The sequence below is a fragment of the Pinus tabuliformis genome, chromosome 9, assembly GCF_031772625.1.
Source record: "Pinus tabuliformis cultivar Carrire ecotype Pingquan chromosome 9, CPIR1, whole genome shotgun sequence".
Taxonomy (NCBI): domain Eukaryota; kingdom Viridiplantae; phylum Streptophyta; class Pinopsida; order Pinales; family Pinaceae; genus Pinus; species Pinus tabuliformis.
In genome coordinates this window covers 1,861,235,321-1,861,241,045 of record NC_142307.1, presented here as the reverse complement: position 1 = coordinate 1,861,241,045, position 5,725 = coordinate 1,861,235,321, and the positions used below count along the sequence as shown (strand labels likewise).

At 33.5% G+C, this 5,725-nt stretch overlaps 1 pseudogene across 1 annotated transcript; it reads left to right on the top strand.

Moving 5' to 3' along the window:
- The first annotated feature begins 3,236 nt into the window (after window positions 1-3,236).
- On the top strand, window positions 3,237-4,554 carry LOC149156311 (GDSL esterase/lipase APG pseudogene; annotated as a pseudogene). Its single transcript, XR_016263379.1, has 3 exons — window positions 3,237-3,543; window positions 4,112-4,242; window positions 4,333-4,554. The product of XR_016263379.1 is annotated as a GDSL esterase/lipase APG pseudogene (transcript).
- The last annotated feature ends 1,171 nt before the right edge of the window (window positions 4,555-5,725 follow it).

Here is a 5,725-nt window from a genome sequence, read left to right as displayed (position 1 = left end):
CTTGGAAATTTTGGACTTAGTTGTGGTGAGGCTAGGGACTTATTTTGGGGATGATATGTGCAACCCACCTTCCACTAATGGATCTTGATGGACCTGTGACACATGTACTTGAGTTTTCAACATTATCAATGAGAATCTATCTACTATCGGAAGATTCTTGTGCACTTTTGTGATGGTTATCCAATACTCGTAATATGTGTGCATGTTTGTTTTCACATGGGTTGTATGTTGATGAACTATATCGTGGCTTATAAATCATATGATTTCTCATGAATCTTTGTTTTTCATTCCACACATTACACTAGTTATTTGTTGTGAACTACTTTACCATTGATTTCTAGTGCTATGTTACTCTTGTATGTCTTGGATGGTTTTAGCTAACTAACTCATCTTGAGATGTACTTGGTCTTATTGATGTGTTGTTATACTCTTATGTGTTGTGCTTCAAGTTTATCATCTGTGAGCTAATTCATATTCAACCTTTGGGTATTTCACACTTTCCCTCACATTAAATCTCTTCACCTAAAACCCAAGAAAGAATCATCGTGGTAGTCATGCGGGCATACCAGATGGGACTCCTATCCCAAACTGTGTGAGGTCTAATTAGGACCTCATACTAGGGAGGTCCCCTTACAGTTGGCAGTGCATTTTGTCCCGTCAATAAGATCCGAGCCCTACTAAACCAATGTCCATGTGTGCATCAATAACCATGACAGGTTTCATTAAGTTAATAGCCATACAAACAAAACAACAAAAACATGTTAATGATATCCAACAAACAGAGAAAATCACAATTAATAAATATACAATGTATAATTACAAATCAATGGAAAAATAACCATATTATAGATAAGTGCAATCCCATAGGTGGCATAAAAGAAGTATGACCTCTTGTCTTCTTGTTGGTGTAGTTGATAGATTATCATTAGGGAACATTGGTTGAAAGAGGCCATGTTTAGAGTAAGATGATTTTTCCATTGCAATGATGGTGCTTGGTGAACTAATCAGGAGATGCAAATCATTTCTTAAGGATAATGAAAAGGTAAATCAATTTGGCATCCCAAAATATAACCACATGAACAAATGTCTCCAAACTAATTAAATAAAAATCCAATCAAATAAAACTCCAAACATCTATTTATAATGTAGCTTTTGATAAAAAAGACATTAAGAAAAATGTTATTGAACAAGCCACATTAACAATAGAGAACATTAAACAATAAGCACACAACCATAACCAACTATCAAAGCAATAACATGCATAAAATAATCTAATCAAGGTATGGGATAGCATGAGCTATGTTAAGAATTATGTTTGTTCTGCCTATACCAACAATTGGAGATATTGAAAGCAACAATGACAAAGATTGCAATTTATACATTCCTATAATAGTGGATTATAATAAAAGCATATATGTATTAAAAACATCTAGCTATATGATAAAACCCATTAACCAATCGACATGAGTTTGCAAGAGAATACTCTTGTTGGTATAGGGAGTGGGGGAGGCTCCATAGGGAACAAGAAAGTTTGCTTGCTTGTAAGTGTAGCTCATGTCAAATTAGTGTTTGAAAGGAAAAAAAATTGTTAAAAAGAAACATAAGAGAGGAATATAGCATCCTTGAATTATGGTAACAAGATCATTCTCAATTGTTTGGGAAAAAATTAGCTAATGAAATTGGAAACATTTATTTGATGAAAATACATATAGAGGTGTTGAAGAGCAGAAAAAATTCTACAACTAGATTCAACAAGTTTAGAGAATCTCCAAATCAACAAAATTGTTTTAGCAAAAATGTTTAAACATTACCACTATAATTATTTATAGTAATATACCATTAACATAATAATTAAAAAAATATTATGTAACTTGATTTATAAATTAAAAAAAAGAAAGAAAGAAAGAAATAAGTAAAACACATTCATTTGCAAAATATCATATTCAAATTAAACCCTAGCATTTCCATTAACCAATACATCCAGCAAAGATAAAACTACTCATGTGCCATAATGCTGACAACCACCATTAATAATTTAAAACAACCAGACCTCCAAAGTCGTTGCATCTTCAGACAAGGAAAGAATCTAGCTCAATAAATTCCGCCTAGCTTTTAGTGAAATGATGAAAGTAGTGATAAGGGAGATGTACAAAGACATTATTGTTTGAAAAATCCACATCAAACCATTAGAACACAAGAGCTCTAAACCAATTGCTATAAGGAAAACAATTCAATAATTAAAAGGACTTTAATGCACTAAACCAATCGGTATAAAGTAAATAATTCAATAATTAAAATGACTTCAATGCACTAACAAAAGAATGACAACACAAAACACCAACCTGCAATAAATTATACAAATAGCATAGCTTGAAAACATGCAACAAATTATGCAAATCACATGGACTAAACAATTATGCAAATCACATGGACTACACCACCCCATTGAACCATGAAAAGCCACCATCCAACCATCAACGCAAAGTACACTCACCACAATAAGCAAAGCAATCAACACCCAGATCACTACCAAAAATTCCAAACAACCACCCCTTACCTCATGACACCTAACCAACGAAAACAAAATCGATAACGTGGTTCAATGGCCTCTAGTAGTGTAGGGATACCAATAACCCAATGTAGACATGCAAAACCAGTATAGTGTCATTGGCATGAACAACCCCGTATAGACCTGAAAATCTATAAATCCCACATTTCCAAACCAACCTAATCACAAGGGAAATGACAACGATCAAATCACTGACAATGCCAACTAATCACACCCGTAGTACAATGTGTCCGAAAAAAAATAAATGACACAGGGATCAACCACATGCAAGCTTTATCTACCACTATCTTTTGGACATTTAACAAAATGTACGTGAAGCACCTGTTTCAACTTTCTACACCTCTATTAGTGACATTTTTGACTGGAGCGATAGAAACTGCTCATTGTCGGTTACGGTGCATCTCATCCGAATTTTACTGTGATGTCAGCAGCGATGACAGCCCAACAAACATAATGAACGACATAAAGCCCACAGTAATTCAGTGGCTAAGCGCTCCTCTGTATCATTAATGATCTGACTAGAACAACCACATATTTAGTTCGTAGAGTGATTATGCATGATCTGTTCAGCAGAAAACAGATATTTAAGCAATATCCAGCATTGTTAACATGGCAAGAAATGTGCATTACTTGCATCCATGCAGAGAATCTGGGTTGAGTATTTCAGAGGCATTAGTGATGGGAAGGTCAGAAACTAGTCGTATTGGAACGTGCTTTAACATTTTGCTGGCATTATTGTGTCTATCCAAATTAGGTTATTCAGTGCAGGCGAATCCCAGCAAACCGCAATATTAATATCAAGTTTGGTGAGTTAGGGAACAACAATGGATTGGAGACTCTACTGTGGATCCTGGGAACAACAATGGACTTAGAAACGATTTTCAGGGCCAACTTTCCTCCATATGGGAGAGATTTCGTGGATCATAAACCCAGTGGACGATTTACCAACGGAAAATTAGTAACAGATATGATATGTATGACTCCAAGTAGAACTAATTAGTGATCTAAAGAATACAAAATACATAATAGCGTGGTTGTCATGTGAGATTTAGAGTGCGAGAGTAATTTTGTTTGAGTCATTGGATTATGGTGCAGTTGGTCCGAAAATCATAATCACAAGGATTAGAATGTGGTGTTTTTTTTTTTTAAATAATGTGCAGCTCAAGTTAGATTGTGATATCTAGCGATTTTCTATTAGCAAAGTGCTTTGCTCCGAAAATCAAAATCATAAGGATTAGAATGTGTGTTTTTGTTTTTTTAAATAATGTGTACCTCAAAGTTAGATTGTTAGATTGTGATATTTAGCGATTTTCTATTAGTAAAGTGCTTTGATGGTAGAATGTATTTTTGTTTTTTTTAAATAATGTGCAGTTTAAATTAGATGGTGATATTTAGCCATCTTTCATTAGTAAAGCGCTTTCATAAACTAAATTTTAACCTGGTTAAAAATGTGTTTTTCTAAAGAAACTTTAGAATTCATGAAAATTTGATTAATATCCCTCTATAATAATGCTATGCTTAACTATTTCAGTCTGTATGCAGCTGGTCTATTAGGCCTCCCTGATTTACTGCCCGCATATTTGGATTCTAAATTCCACGGACCAGAAATTCTTACAGGTGCCAGCTTCGCTTCTGCTGGTGCTGGATATTATGACATTACCTCACTCGTTGTTGTGAGTATATGTTGTTTTCTTTAAATTTTAAACGGGACATGTCTTTTTGGAATTAAATTATCATTTCAATTATTATGCAAATTTGTGAAGGATGTTCTACCCTTGGGGAAACAAGTGGAGAATTTTAGAGATTATAGAAGAAAGCTTTCAAATTTGATTGGTGCAAAGAATGCGACCAGGATCATATCTAAAGGCTTGTTTTTGATAAGCATGGGAACTAATGACTTTGTCAATAATTACTATACCAATTCCATTTTAAGGGAAAGATATAATGTTCCCCAGTTCCAGAATCTTCTTCTATTGCAGCCTTAGTAGAGGAGATGAAACCCACAGTTCCCAGTCTGAAATTGGCTTATATTGATGTATATGATAAGCTACTGGACATGATACATCATCCTAGAAAATACGGTAAATTTCTCCCTTCCATTCCTAGTCCCTCTTACAGTAATTCTTGAGAAAGAGTACTTAACCATTTGGGAAGTCGTAAAACTTAACTTTATTGTTGGTTTAGGAAATATTTCAGAATCCTCAAAAAAATATTTCAGAATCTTCAAAAAAAAAAAAAAAATTAATGAAAAGAAAATGACTATTGAATTTAGAAATATTCTTAAAATCTACCATCTAGATGATAATAAATAAGACTAGATTAAAAGTTTAAGAGGATAATAATTAATAGCATATTAATATCAAGTTTGGTGAGTTAGGGAAAAAAGTAATTAATAGCAGATTAATATCTCATTCTTTCATATCTTTTATCACAATCATTTCTTCAATCATCTTTTCTTTTTTGTTTATTTTATTTTTTGTTGTTGCTTCTAGTGTTGTAATGTGGACCTTTGTTCTTCTCGCTACTATCTTGTGCATAATGACCCTTCCTGTGACAATTATAAAATTCAACATGAGATGATATCATTTTTTCTTTTTGCATTTTGAGTGTACCTCCTTTTCATTTCTTCTTCTTTTTGTCATGAGTGATATATGCAACGAGCTCTCCTTCTTCATGTTTTTGACTTCTTCCTCTTGATATCATCCTTGATTATTCTTGTGTAATATTTCCAACAATTTCATCAAATGACGGAAGGACATTTTTGTTATTTATAGTAGCAATGAAGGTTTCCCAAATGGGAGGGAGACCTCTAAGAGTCACAATTGCTAATTCCCTGTCAGACAAAAATTCTCCAACTCTATATAATTGATCTCTAAGGCGAGATATCCTCATGATATAAGATTGTACAACTTCTCCTTTTTTCATCTTGGTGTCTTTGAGTTGATCTTTCAAAGTGATGATCTCATTCAAATTGTTGATTTCATACATGTCAGCTATCTTATCATACATATCTTTGGACTTTCTTAAATTCCCAACATATGCAAGTAAATGATCTTGTAAACCATCAAATATAGTTTTCTTTGCTTTGGACTCACCTTTCTTGTACTTTTTTTTTAGAGAAGCGGAAGAATTTTCTGGAGGCTCGGGCATTCTTCC